At 39.5% G+C, this 16,070-nt stretch overlaps 1 pseudogene; it reads left to right on the forward strand.

The window, feature by feature from the left end:
- Window positions 1-4,226: 4,226 nt before the first annotated feature.
- The window catches only part of LOC102271472 (actin-related protein 2/3 complex subunit 1B pseudogene), a 72,452-nt pseudogene continuing 60,608 nt past the window's right edge, over window positions 4,227-16,070 (forward strand).

Raw genomic sequence — 16,070 nt, forward strand, 5'->3', positions numbered from 1 at the left:
TCTCAATATCTTCTGTTTCTGTTAGGTCCGTACCATTTCTGTCCTTTATTATGCTTATCTTTGCATGAAATTTTCCCTTGGTATCTCTAATTTTTCTGAAGAGATCTTTAGCCTTTCCCATTCTGCTATTTCCCTCTATTTCTTTGCACTGATCACTGAGGAAGGCTTTCTTATCTCTCCTTGCTATTCTTTGGAACTCTGCATTTAAATGGGTATATCTTTATTTTTCTCCTTTGCTTTTTGTTTTTCTTCTTTTCACAGCTATTTGTAAGGCCTCCCCAGACAACCATTTATCCTTTTTGCATTTCTTTTTCTTGGGGATGGTCTTGATCACTGCCTCCTGTACAATGTCATGAACTTCCATTCACAGTTTTTCAGGCACTCTCTCAAATCTAATCCCTTGATTCTATTTGTCACTTCCACTGTATAACCATAAAGGATTTGATTTAGTTCCTACCTGAATGGTTGAATGATTTTCCCTACTTTCTTCCATTTAAGTCTGAATTTTGCAATAAGGAGTTTATGATCTAAGCCACTATCAGCTCCCTGTCTTGTTTTTGTTGGCTGTTTAGAGCTTCTCCATCTTTGGCTGCAAAGACTATAATCAATTTGGTTTTGGTATTGACCATCTAGTGATGTCCATGTGTAGAGTTTTTTTTTGTGTTGTTGGAAGAGGGTGTTTGCTATGACCAGTGGGTTCTCTTGGCAAAACACTGTTAGCTTTTGACATGCTTCATATTTTACTCCAAGGCCAAATTTGCCTGTTAGTCCAGTTATTTCTTGACTTCTTACTTTTGCATTCCAATCTCCTATAATGAGAAGGACATCTTTTTTTTGGGTGTTAGTTCTAGAAGATCTTGTAGGCCTTCACAGAACTGTTCAACTTCAGCTTCTTCAGCATTACTAGTCAGGGCATAGACTTGAATTGCTGTGTATTGAATGATTTGCCTTGGACACAGAGATCATTCTGTCATTTTTGAGATAGCATCTAAGTACTGCATTTTGGACGCTTTTGCTTACTATGATGGCTACTCTATTTCTTCAAATGGATTTTTGGCCACGGTAGTAGATATAATGGTTATCTGAGTTAAATTCACCCATTCCAGTCCATTTTAGTTCACTGATTCCTAAAATGTCAGTGTTCACTCATACAATTTCCTGTTTGACCACTTCCAATTTGCCTTGATTCATGGACCTAACAAAAACCCAAGGAAATTCTAATTCCCATTGTTGACAATTTATATATTCCATTTTTATATTTTCTTTTCTCTCCTTAGTTTCCATTCTTTCTCTCTCTGTTTTTCTCCTATTGCTTTCAGTTCAGTCGCTCAGTCATATCTGACTCTTTGAGACCCCATGAACTGCAGTCTTAGTTTTTCCTTATGTTACTTCATTTATGATGTTGCTGATTCATATTTCTGGTATTCCTATTTCTTTTAATCTATGGAAAATATTCATAGTAGTGCTTAAGTGTATATAGAAAAGATATCTTATTTTGTTTACATTGCTAGAGAAATGCAGGATATTTGTGGCTTCTAGTTCTGAATCATTTAATTTATTTGACAGGATAAAATTTTGAAATATTAATGGCTTGGAGTTTCCTCTCTTTCTTTCTTTTATTTTCTCCTACTGCTTAGTCTTTTCTGCACTTAGCTCAAGGGAAGGGGAGACGAGAACAGGAGGCCTCTCAGTAATGACCAACGCAGATCCCAAATTAACCATTAAGCCACCTTATACACACATACACACATACAACATAATCCATCTCTGCATCACTTGTGTGAATGAGCATGCATGCATATCTCCTGTGTATAAAAATTAAACACCTCAAATAGTCTAGCATTGTTTATTTTTGTCTGTGTTATAGAGTGAAGTTAGTTGCGTTAAAGAAAAACAACTGCATTTTACTCACATGCCTATTCCTGATGGTGATTGATATGATTTCATTATTGGATATTACATGTAGACACATTATTAACTCTACTGTGTGAGGAAATTATGCATGAGGAAATGATCAGGTCCCAGGGTAAATCAAAGAATGGTGACTATGTAATTCTCAGGACTTGTAGCTGTTCAGTCACTCAGTTGTGTCTGACTCTTTGCAACTGCAAGAACTGCAGCACACGGGGCGTCCCTGTCCTTCACTATCTCCCAGAGTTTGCTCAGATTCATGTCCATTGAGTCAATGACGTCATCCAACCACCTCATCCTCTGTTGCCCCCTTCTCCTCCTGCCCTCAATCTTTCCCAGCATCAGGGTCTTTTCTAACAAGTCAGTTCTTCACAATAGGTGGCCAAATATTGGTGCTTCAGCTTCAGCATCAGTCCTTCCTATGAATATTCAGGGTTGATTTCCTTTAGGATTGACTGGTTTCATCTTCTTGCAGTCCAAGGGACTCAAGAATCTTCTCTAGCACCACAGTTCGAAAGCATCAATTATTTGGTGCTCAGCCTTCTTTATGGTCCAACTCACATCTGTACATGACTGCTGGAAAAACCATAGCTTTGACACTGTAGATCTCTGTTGACAAATCTCAGGATTAACTGAAAATAAAATGAAATTTTAAAGAATTCTGAAAATACTGAATCTGAAAGAGTACTAATAGTGCTTGAAATCTACAAAGAGTTATCAGTTCCTTGTCAGAATGAAGTTTGCTAACACTTCTAGACTATGACTTAGTGATTTTATTCCTATAAATTAAAAGATGCTTACTCCTTGGAAGAAAAATTATGATCAGCCTAGATAGCATATTAAAAAGCAGAGACATTACTTTGCCAACAAAGGTACATCTAGTCAAAGCTACGGTTTTTCCAGTGGTCATGTATGGATGTGAGAGTTGGACTGTGAAGAAGGCTGAGCACCAAAGAATTGATGCTTTTGAACTGTGGTGTTGGAGAAGACTCTTGAGAGTCCCTTGGACTGCAAGGAGATCCAACCAGTCCATTCTGAAGGATATCAGTCCTGAATATTCATTGGAAGGACTGATGCTGAAGTTGAAACTCCAATACTTTGGCTACTTGATGCAAGAAAGGACTCATTAGAAAAGACCCTGATGCTGGGAAAGACTGAAGGTGGGACGAGAAGGGGACAATGGAGGATGAGAGGTTGGATGGCATCACTGACGTGACAGACATGAGTTTGAGTGAGCTCTGGGAGCTGGTGATGGACAGGGAGGCCTGCTGTGCTGCAGCCCATGGGGTCACAAAGAGTCGGACACAACTGAGCAACTGAACTGAACTGATACACCCGAGAGAAACTTTTGTTCCTGTCCCCCAAAAGACACATATAAAATTGTTCCAAGTATCACAGCAGATACCAAGGCAATTGGAAAAACAAAATTGCTTAAAAAATGATGAATAAATAAATTGTAGAATATAACCAGAATGGAATGTTATGCATGATTTGAATAAGGAACCAGCTACGTAAATTAAATTAACTAACATAATACTTAACCCCCAAACAAGTAATAGAATAATAACTATAGCACAAATCTTCAACATACATATTGAAATCAGCCAATCAATATATTGCAAAATATATTGAAATATATCTTCAAACAAGAGATGGCAAAAGTAAACATCATTTTAGGAATCAGTGAACTAAAATGGACTGGGATGGGTGAATTTAATTTAGATGACCATTCTATCTACTACTATGTGTAAGAATCACTTAGAATACCCTGAATAGTCAACAAGAGTCCAAAATGCAGTTCTTGGATGCAATGTCAAAAATGACAGAATGATCTCTGTTGGTTTCCAAGGTAAACAGTAATCTAAGTTTATGACCCAACCACTAACACTGAAGAAGCAGAAGTTGAATGGTTCTAGGACGACATAAAAGACCTGCTAGAACTAACACCAAAAAAAGATGTCCTAATTCATGTTAAGGCTTGACAGAAAACAACAAAATTCTGTAAAGCAATTATCCTTCAGTAAATAGGTAAATTTAAAAAATTTCCTATTTAACCACCCCACCCAAAAAAATGACCTTTTCATCATAGGCAACTGGAATGCAAAAGTAGGAAGTCAAGAAATACCTGGAGTAACAGGCAAGTTTGGCCTTGGAGTACAAAATGAAGCAGAGCAAAGGCTCACAGAGTTCGGCCAAGATAAAACACTTTTCATAGCAAACACCCTCTTCCAACAACATAAGAGAACACTCTACACAGGGACATCACCAGATGGTCAACACCAAAATCAGATTGATTATATTCCTTGCAGTTGAAGATGGAGAAGTTCTTTACAGTCAGTGAATCAAGACTGGGAGCTGACTGTGGCTCTGATCATGAGCTCCTTATTGCCAAATTCAGACTTAAATTGAAGAAAGTAGGAAAAACCACTAAACCATTCAATTCAGGTATGATCTAAATCTAATCCCTTATGATTATACAGTAGAAGTGACAAACAGATTCCAAGGATTAGATCTAACAGACAGAATGCCTGAAGATCTATGGATGGATATTTGTAACATTGTACAGGAGGCAGTGATCAAAACCATACCCAAGAAAAAGAATGCAAAAGGCCAAAATGGCTGTCTGAAGAGGCCTTACAAATAGCTGAGAAAAGAAGAGAATCTAAAAGCAAAGGAGAAAAGGAAAGATACACCCATCTGAATAAATAATTCCAAAGAATAGCAAGGAGAAATAAGAAAGCCTTCCTCAGGGACCAAAGCAAAGAAATAGTGGAAAACAATAGAATGGGGAAAAGATCTCTTCTAGAAAATTAGAGATATCAAGGGAACATTCCATGCAAAGATGAACACAATAAAGGAGAGAAACGGTATGGACCTAACAGAAACAGAAGATATTAAGAAGAGGTGGCAAGAATACACAGAATACACAAAAAAGATCTTCATGACCCAGATAACCATGATGGTGTGATCACTCACCTAGAGCCAGACATCCTGGGAGTGTGAAGTCAAGTGGGACTTGGGAAGCATCACTACGAACAAAGCTAATGGGGGTGATGGAACTCCAGTTGAGCTCTTTCAAATCCTAAAAGAGGATGCTGTGAAAGTGCTGCACTCAATATGCCAGCACATTTGGAAAACTCAGCAGTAGCCACAGGACTGGAAAAGGTCAGTATTCATTCCAATCCCAAAGAAAAGCTATGCCAAAGAATGCTCAAACTACCACACGATTGCACTCAACTCACACACTAGCAAAGTAATGCTCAAAACTCTCCAAGCCAGGCTTCAACATTACATAACCCGAGAACTTCCAGATGTTCAAGCTTGATTTAGAAAAGGCAGAGGAACCAGAGATCAAATTGCCAACATCTGTTGGATCATTGAAAAAGCAAGGAATTCAGAAAAGCATCTACTCTACTTCATTGACTACACTAACACCTTTGGCTGTGTGGATCACAACAAACTGTGGAAAATTCTTAAAGAGACAGGAATACGATACCACCTTACCTGCCTCCTGAGAAACCTGAAAGCAGGTGAAGAAGCATAAGTTAGGACGGGACATGGAACAACAGACTGGTTCAATACTGGGGAAAGAGTACATCAAGGCTGCATAATGTCATCCTGCTTATTTAACTTATATGCAGAGTACATCATGAGAAATGCTGGGCTGGATGAAGCACAAGCTGGAATCAAGATTGCCAGGAGAAATATCAATAACCTCAGATATGCAGATGATGTCATCCTTATGGCAGAAAGTGAAGAACAACTGAAGAGCCTCTTGATGAAAGTGAAAGAGGAGAGTGAAAAAGCTGGCTTAAAACTCAACATTCAAAAAGCTAAGATCATGGCATTGTGTCCCATCGCTCCATGGCAAATAGATGGGGAAACAATGGAAACAGTGAGAGACTTTACTTTCTTGGGCTCCAAAATAACTGCGGATGGTGACTCCAGCCATGAAATTAAAAGATGCTTGTTCCTTGGAAGAAAAGCTATGACCAAACTAGACAGCATATTAAAAAGCAGAGACATTACTTTGCCAACAAAGGTCCATATAATCAAAGCTATAGTTTTTCCAGTAGTCATGTATGAATGTGAGAGTTGGACTGTGAAGAAGGCTGAGTGCCAAAGAATTTATGTTTTTGAACTGTGGTGTTATAGAAGAGTTTTGAGAGACCCTTGGACCTCAAGGAGGTTAAACCAGTCAATCCTAAAGGAAATCAGTCCTGAATATTCATTGGAAGGACTGTTGCTGAAGCTCCAATACTTTAGCTACTTGATGCAAGAGAGGACTCATTAGAAAAGACCCTCATGCTGGGAAAGATTGAAGGCAGGAGGAAAAGTCGACAACAGAGGATGAAATGGTTGGATGGCATCACCAGCTCAACGGACATGAGTTTGAACAAGCTCCAGGAGATGGTTAAAGACAGGGAAACCTAGTGTGCTGCGACCATGGGGTCACAAAAAGTCGGACATGACTGAGGGAGTGAAAAACAACAATACTGAAATACATATATATTCATATATGTACGTGTGTAATATATGTACATATATTTATATATACAATATCAACACATACGATAAAAGTAAAAATTAATGGGAAAAAATGGTAAGCAAAAAATTTCAAACCTCTAGACAGCGCAGCAAGATTAGTGGATTTCAAAGGTAAATTCAATTCTCAAATTATGGATATAGTCATTGAAAATTGAAAAAATGTATTAGTACCATTTTTTTTAGTTGTTCTATATATTAGATATAATTTGTTGTATGACATTTTAGAAATATCTTAGAATAAAGTACAAGTAAAAGCAGTGTAAACACCTTTAAAATATATATATAAGTACTGACATGGTTATTTATAGAAGGAGAAACTGGGAACACCTCATCAGAAAATATTTTTTAGTATGCATTGAAGCATTTAAAAATGTTTATATCATTTCCCCCAGCAATATCACTTCCAGGAATTTCTCTAAAAATACAGTTATGGATGTACAGAAAGATTTGCTTATGAGGTTGATTTACTGATCGTCCATGGAGAAGGAAACGACAACCCACTCCAGTATTCTTGCCTGGAAAATCCCAAGGATGAGGAGCCTGGCAGGCCTCAGTCCATGGGGTTGCAAAGAGTTGGACATGATTGAGCAACTTCAGTTTACTCCCTGTATTATTCCTTATAATAGCAAAAATCAGAACAAAAAAAAATATTTGACAATTAGGGAGTGATGATACAGATAAAAGTACGACAATATGCTGAATTATGACATTATTAACAGAAATAAATAAAACAATGCTGCCTGTCAATGTTGTCAAGTTCAATGTCCACATTCTCCCAAAGTTCTTACAGTATACTTTGCTCCCAAATACATTCCCTTTTAAATTCTTGCCCTTTCCTATGTGTACGTATATGTGTGTATGCGCTTAGTAGCTCAGTCATCTGACTCTTTGCGACCCCATGGACTGTAGCTCGCCAGGCTCCTCTGTCCATCAAAGCAAGAGTACTGGAATGGGTTGCTACGCCCTCCTCCAGGAGATCTTCCCAACGTAGGGATTGAACCCATGTATTTATGTAGTCGGGCGTATATAATATTTATTATATGTCCTTTTTCTGTTTCTATTTATCATTTTATATCTGTCTGTATCTGAATTGAATAATTCTACTTAAAACGTGTTTCAAATATACTCACCTATTTTTATCACTAGAGTATGTATTACAAAAATGCTGCTGCTGCTGCTAAGTCGCTTCAGTCGTGTCCAACTCTGTGTGACCCCATAGACGGCAGCCCACCAGGCCCCGCCGTCCTTGGGATTCTCCAGGCAAGAACACTGGAGTGGGTTGCCGTTTCCTCCTCCAATGCATGAAAGTGAAAAGCGAAAGTGAAGGTGCTCAGTCGTGTCCGACTCTTAGCGACCCCATGGACTACATTCTACCAGGCTCCTCCATCCATGGGATTTTCCAGGCAAGAGTACTGGAGTGGGGTGCATCTTAAATGTTTTTAAGTGAATGGAAGGCACTGATAAGCTTTGGTTGTAGGCACCTAAGAAATGAAGCAATGAAATATCTCTTTTCACCTTTTTGGATGGCTACCTGAGAACAGAGTAAACTAAGAGTTGGTAATACGCTAGATACAGAGTACTCCTTTACTTCTGGAGTGAGAGTGAACTAGAGCAATCAGTTTGGAGATTAAAACAGAAAAACTTGTCAAATGAATATATGATCCAAACATTCAACTCCTAGATATATTAACCAGAGATATGTCTACACAGTTTCAACATAAGACATGAGTGGATTATATGCTATGTGGCATCAGGGAATTGGAAGTGATCTGTAGGAACAGAGGCAAATTGTGGTTAAGGGTACAACATGGAGTCTTTTGCAATAGTTAGAATCAATGGACTAAATAGAGCCATAAATATAAACAGATAAATACACAAAATTAAAAGTGAATGAATCCTAGAATTTTAGTACTGAGTTAAAAAAAAAAAGTGAAAACAAAATAAAATATATACCTCCACTTCCCCTGTCACTCAGGGTCTAGATTAAGTCTCTGTAACAAACAGACCCAAAAATACAGTGCTTCAGTAAACAAATATTTGTTTTTCTCTTGAGTAATCTGCCCAAGGTCCAACAGCTCTTCTACTCTATACCAGCTTATTTTTGTTCAACCTGTGGCTAGGTAAAAATGGATTTTAAAATTATAAATGACTGTTAGAGGAAGTAGGAGAAGCAGCAAGAGGAGGAGGAAGAGGACAAGGGGAAAGAGGAAGAGAATAAGAAGAGCTTAAAATACTACTGAATTTGCAGAAAAAGTTTTGCTGGTCTTTGTTATAGACAGACATCGTCTATAGCAATGGAGACTCACGTCCTTGTCTATCTTCCTGTTTTGTGGTTCTCAAGCTGCAATACATATCGGAAGCACTTGTAGAGTTAAAACAGAAATTGTCAGCCCAACCTCAGGGTGTCTAACTCAGCAGGTCTGGCTTGGATCTGAGAATCTACATTGCTCACAGTTATTAACAGTTTCCACTGTGGTGCTGATGTTGTGAGTCTGGGAAGAGCACGTGGAGAGGCAATGCCTTGGAACCTTGTTGTTACTTGCCTGGTTTAAACTGTAGTATTTCCATGTCTGAGTAGCAGAGAGCAGGGAAATGAGAAGAAAATGCCTAATATTCAAAGGTCCAGACCTGGAAGTGTTTTCCACAGCTTCTTTTTCCATTACTCATGGACACAAAACTACAGAGTGTCCTTGGAAATGGAACATATAATTCTATTCTTACTGAATAATGGGATGATGAATGTTTGTAGAGAATTCTGAATCCCTGCCATTACACTATTTACATAAAGGTGCGTGCATGCATGCTAAGTCACTTCAGTTATGTCTGACTCTTTGTGACCCTATGGACTGTAATCTCCCAGGTTCCTCTCTCCTTGGGATTCCCTAGGCAAGAATACTGGAGTAGGTTACCATTTCCTCCTCCAGGGATCTTCCCAACCCAGGGATTGAACTGGCATCTCTTATGTCTCCTGCATTGGCAGCTGGGTTCTTTATCACTAGCACCACCTGGTTAGAACCCATTTACATAAAGGTGGTGGTGGTGGTTTAGTTGCTAAGTTGTCTCCGACTCTTGTGACCCCATGGACTGTAGCCTGCCAGGCTCCTCTGTCCATGGGATTCTCCTGGCAAGAATACTGGAGTAGGCTGCCATTTCCTTCTCCAGGGAATCTTCCCAACCCAGGAATCGAACCAAGGTCTCCTGCATTACAGGCAGATTCTTTACTAAGCTACAAGGGAAGCCCTACATAAAGGTACATGACCACAAAATAAAAACACCCATTATGTAAGAACATATGGAAACAAAAACATGCATGTTGAATCATTCAGTTGGTTGCTTTGGGGGAGGGGGAATTTATATAATCTTTCATAGACCAACTGAGTAAGATAATTCAATTCTCTTCACTTGAAGTTTAAAATAAATCAGTCACTACAAATAAGCATAGATTTACTTCAGAGAAAATATATATAAATTTGTCCTAAAAATTAATTTCTTTTTATGAATTGATTATAAAACAAGTTTTTAAGTAAACATTTTTAATAACTATAAAATTTGAAAATATCTGCATGAGAAAATTGTTGAACAAAAAACTGAATCACAGATTATTCAGACAGGCTTACTGATGGCTGAAATATTAAAACTAAAATGTTTTAATAATGCAAGCCCTTTGTGGTAGGAAAAAAGTCTGTACTGTAAGACTTGATTCAAAGCCTAGATATGACAATTAAAAGTTATGGAAGATTTGACAACTGCTCATTAATAAATAATAATAATAATAAAATTGTAACTGGGATTTCTTGAAAGCTTATGGTACAACAGTATGCCAGTACTGTTTAGTATGCATTTATTCTTTAATCATTGAAATAACCCAATGAGATAGGTACTACTGCATATAGCATTTCATATATCAGGAAACTAAGGTACACATAATAAATTATGCAAAATAACTGTTAGAAAACTGGTTTGAAATTTATGTCAGCCTGCTTTCTGAGACTGCATTATTCCACCATTATGTTAAACTTTCTCTTTATAAAAAGAGAACCTTGTTAACAATTTTAACAGTGAGGAAGATGAAAGGTTGTTGCTGAACCATGAAAGACACCAGGACTCTTGGCCTCCAGAGGAGAAGAATTCAATCTGAGGCCAGAGACAAGGCTTGATAACTCAGAGCTTTTGTGTAATAGAGTTTTATTAAAGTATAAAATGAATAGAGAAAGCTTCTGACATAGACATCAGAGGGGACAGAAAGAGTACCCACTTGCTAGTGTTAGCAATGGAGTTATATACCTTTTAATTAGTTATTACAATGAATCATAAGAATACCTGGAGGTTGTAAAGCTCTTACTAAACCCACTCCCATAATTTACATTTTAAGATAACAGGATTAGCCAGAAGGTTTTAGGGAAGGAGAAACTGTCTTCCAGCAGGATACATGTTATATAATCCTTAGTACAGAGTTTAAACTGAGTTGTTTCTTGTGTAATCATCAGTTCTAGGCTTAAAGATAAAACCATTTTTTGTGACTAAGACTAAGGAAAAGACTAAAGATCTCTTCAAGAAAATTAGAGATACCAAGGGAACATTTCATGCAAAGATGGGCTCGATAAAGGACAGAAATGGTGTGGACCTAACAGAAGCAGCAGATATTAAGAAGAGGTGGCAGGAATACACAGAAGAACTGTACAAAAAAAAATCTTCACTACCAAGATAACCACGATGGTGTGATCATTCACCTAGATCCAGACATCCTGGAACGTGAAGTCAAGTGGGCCTTAGAAAGCATCACTACGTACAAAGCTACTGGAGGTGATGGAATTCCAGTCGAGCTATTTCAAATCCTGAAAGATGATGCTGTGAAAGTGCTGCACTCAATACGCCAGCAAATGTGGAAAACTCAGCAGTGGCCACAGGCCTGGAAAAGGTCAGTTTTCATTCCAATCTCAAAGAAAGGCAATGCCAAAGAATGCTCAAACTATCGCACAATTGCACTCATCTCAAACGCTAGTAAAGTAATGCTCAAAATTCTCCAAGCCAGGCTTCAGCTATATGTGAACAGTGAACTTCCATATGTTCAAGCTGGTTTTAGAAAAGGCAGAGGAACCAGAGATCAAATTGCCAACATCTGCTGGATCATCGAAAAGGCTAGAGAGTTCCAGAAAAACATCTATTTCTGCTTTATTGGCTATGCCAAAGCCTTTGACTGTGTGGATCACAAGAAACTGTGGAAAATTCTGAAAGAGATGGGAATACCAGACCACCTGATCTGCCTCTTGAGAAACCTGTATGCAGGTCAGAAAGCAACAGTTAGAACTGGACATGGAACAACAGACTGGTTCCAAATAGGAAAAGGAGTATGTCAAGGCTGTCTATTGTCACCCTGTTTATTTAACTTCTATGCAGAGTACATTATGAGAAACACTGGGCTGGAAGAAGCACAAGCTGGAATCAAGATTGCCAGGAGAAATATCAATAACCTCAGATATGCAGATGACATCACCCTTATGGCAGAAAGTGAAGAGGACTAAAAAGCCTCTTGATGAAAGTGAAAATGGAGAGTGAAAAAGTTGGCTTAAAGCTCAACATTCAGAAAATGAAGATCATGGCATCCAGTCCCATCACTCCATGGGAGATAGATGGGGAATCAGTGGAAACAGTGTCAGACTTTATTTTTTTTGGGGGGGGGCTCCAAAATCACTGCAGATGGTGACTGCAGCCATGAAATTAAAAGATGCTTAGTCCTTGGAAGGAAAGTTATGACCAACCTAGATAGCATATTCAAAAGCAGAGACATTACTTTGCCAACAAAGGTCCGTCTAGTCAAGGCTATGGTTTTTCCTGTGGTCATGTATGGATGTGAGAGTTGGACTGTGAAGAAGGCTGAGCACTGAAGAATTGATGTTTTTGAGCTGTGGTGTTGGAGAAGACTCTTGAGAGTCCCTTGGACTGCAAGGAGATCCAACCAGTCCATTCTGAAGGAGATCAGCCCTGGGATTTCTTTGGAAGGAATGATGCTAAAGCTGAAACTCCAGTACTTTGGCCACTTCATGCGAAGAGTTGACTCATTGGAAAAGACTCTGATGCTGGGAGGGATTGGGGGCAGGAGGAGAAGGGGATGACAGTGGATGAGATGGCTGGATGGCATCGCTGACTCGATGGACGTAAGTCTGAGTGAACTCCGGTTGTTGGTGATGTACAGGGAGGCCTGGCGTGCTGTTTTTCATGGGGTCGTAAGAGTCGGACAGGACTTAGCGACTGAACTGAACTGAAGACTAAGGAATGTAGAGGAAAAAAAAAACCTTTGCCCTTTTCACCTCCTTGAGAATTCCAGACCAATCTCTCTTTGCGGACCCCCAGACTTCTTATCAACCTGCCAAGGATTTGACTCTCTCAAAGCAAAACACACACATATACGAGGGCACACATACACACACGAGGGCACTCACACAGACTAAACCATTTTACCTGGAAGAAAATGTGTTGTTTCACTGTGCTGTTATTGGAAAAAAAGAAGGATAGAGTCATGGGCACAGAATGAATAAAAATATCTTAATTTGTATCAGTTCAGTCACTCAGTCGTGTCTGACTCTTTGTGACCCCATGGACTGTAGCATGCCATGCTTCCCTACCCATTAATAACTCCAGGAGCTTGCTCAGACTCATGTCCATTGAGTTGCTAATGCCATCCAACCATTTCATCCTCTATAGACCCCTTCTCCTCCTGCCTTAAATCTTTTCCAGAATCAGGGTCTTTTCAAGTGAGTCAGCTCTTCACATTTGGTGGCCCGAGTATTGGAGTTTCAGCTTCAGCATCAGTCTTTCCGGTGAATATTCAGGACTTATTTCCTTTAGTATAGACTGGTTGGATCTCCTTGCAGTCCAAGGGACTCTCAAGAGTCTTCTCCAACACCACAAGCCAAAAGCAACAATTCTTCAGTCCTCAGCTTTCTTTTTTTTTTAAATATAAATTTATTCATTTTAATTGGAGGTTAATTACTTTACAATATTGTATTGGTTTTGCCATACATCCACATGAATCTGCCACAGGTATACATGTGTTCCCCATTCTAACCCTCATCCCTCCTCCCTCCCCATACCATCCCTCTGGGTCAACTCTCACATCCATACATGACTACTGGAAAAACCATAGCTTTGACTAGACGGACCTTTGTTGGCAAAGTTATGTCTCTGCTTTTTAATATACTGTCTAGGTTGGTCATAGCTTTTCTTCCAAAGAGCAAGACTCTTTTAATTTCATGGCTGCAGTCACCATCTGCAGTGATTTTGGAGCCTAATAAAAGAAATTTTGTCATTGTTTCCATTGTTTCCCCATCTATTTGCTAAGAAGTGATGGACCGAATGCCATGATCTTCATTTTTTGAATGTTGAGTTTTAAGCCAGCTTTTTTACTCTCTTCTTTCACCTTCATGAAGAAGCTCTTTAGTCTTTTATATTCTCTATAATCTTTTATATTCTCTACACTTTGCAGATAGGCTCTGCTCTTCTGTGATGTACTAAGTAGACAGAATTGCTGCCTAAAATCAGTATAGTGAAGTCTACTTAATTAATGGTATCTGTGTAAGTCAGATATGGCTGAAAGGTTTCTTTGAATATAAAACCATGAAAATGAAGTTAAGTTCATCAGAAATGCTTTTCCAAGTACTGGCTTCTGTTTTCTCTTTCCCATAATTTTGAAAAAAGTGACATCACTGCTTACCCAGCTCAGGGAAGTGAAGATTATTTCATCCAGGGTTGGCAAATTATTGCCCTAGCCAAATCCACCCATTCTGTATTTTTATAAATAAAGTTTTATTGGACTACAACTAGACCCCATATTTAGTAATTTCCTATGGGTTTTGGGCTTCCCTTGTAGCTCAGTTGGTAAAGAATCTGCCTGCAGTGCAGGAGACCCTGGTTTGATTCCTGGGTTTGAAGATCCCCTGGAGAAGGAAATGGCAACCCACTCCAGTATCCTTGCCTGGAAAATCTCATGGACACAGGAGCCTGGTGGGCTGCAGTCCATGAGGTTGCAAGAGTCGGGCACGACTGAGCAACTAACACTTACTTACTTACTTACTTACGGTTGATTTAGTGTCAATTTGGCATAGTTGAAGAGGCTTCTGTGCCACATATATTTACCATATGACTCTTTAAGAAAAATTAGAAGGAGGAGAAGAAGGGAAAACGGGATGGGGGTGGGACAAGAGGAAGAGGCAGAGTCAAGTCCTCTTTTAACTCAACAAAGACAATTTACTGTGGTGACTGATTTTCTTAACTCAGTTTTAATCCAATAAGCCCTCAGTGACATTCTCTAGGCCAACTGGATTGGATTGAGAATGGGTATATACCCCAATTCAGACAATGATACAAGAGAGGAAGTTTTCTAAAGAAATATAGGAAATAGCCTTCATATAATGGGGTTGAAGAGCATCAGCCACAAATCAGTGTTCTCTCAGAACCTTAGAATGTGTTTCAGAAACAGTGTTTTTTGCAGATGAAGTTAGTTAAGAATCTCCATAAGAATCCTGCTGGATTTAGGGAGACCCTTAAATCCAATGACTCATGTCCTTACAAGGAGAGGAGGTGACACATAGAAAAACATAGGGCAGAGATATCAAAGCAAATGTTGTGCTGGTCAAAGTTAAACAGTCAAGGGAGGTTTCATTAAAGGGCATTGTCATAAGGGCGTGTGAATGTGTGCTCAGTTGTAACTGACTCTTTGCAACCCTATGTACTACAGCCCAGCAGGCTCCTCTGTCCATGGGAGTGTCCAGGCAAGAATACTGGAGTGTGTTGCCATGCCCTCCTCCAGGGAATCTTCCTGACCAAGGGATGGAACCCTCATCTTTTATGTCTCCTGCATTGGCAAGTGGATTCTTTACCACCAGCACTACCTGGTAAGCCCCTATAGAGGAGAGAGGCTAAAACTCGGTCTGAGCTCAACTCCAGGAAAAACAAATGGCAAGAGAGTTTTAACAGCTAGGGTGCGTGGGGTGAAAATCATTCAGATAGTGTTGGCTAATTGGCCTTACCCAAAGGACAAGTAAACTTTCTTACATATATGCCCATCTAAGTGAGGCTCCTACCCTCCCACAGAGACTGGGAGATGGGGCTTAGTCTTCCTAAATGGCCACATTTCAAAGGGATGGCTCTCAGGTGCTTGAGAAGGATGGTCCTAGGTTGTAAATCTGTCAAGGAGCTGTGAAAATGATGCAAAGGGGCAGAGAAACAATTTGAAATTACAAGGTTTCCAAAATAAATGCTCTTAGAAAAGGAAGAGTACTGACTTCTGGAGTTAGGCCACCTGGCTTCATTCTGAGTAAGAGGGAAGTGGGTAGGGGTGGGCTAACAGCAGGGAGAGACCTGTCTAAAATTTAAGTCAGGCTGAGGGAAGCCTTAAGGTTGTTTTGGTCAAAAGCCATGTGAAGACAGACAAAGATCAGTTAGGCTGCCACAAGCTAAGGAATGCCAGGAGCCACCCTACATGGCTGGGAGGCCACCCTGCAGGGCACCTTCTACCCAGACAAGACTCAGTGGAGTGTCTAGGGGAGAATGTGCACCCCAGCTTGCAGTGGCTGCAGAACCTCAGCAAGGAGGCTCACCCAGGCTGGACTCAG

Source organism: Bos mutus, chromosome 12 (genome assembly GCF_027580195.1).
Source record: "Bos mutus isolate GX-2022 chromosome 12, NWIPB_WYAK_1.1, whole genome shotgun sequence".
Classification (NCBI taxonomy): domain Eukaryota; kingdom Metazoa; phylum Chordata; class Mammalia; order Artiodactyla; family Bovidae; genus Bos; species Bos mutus.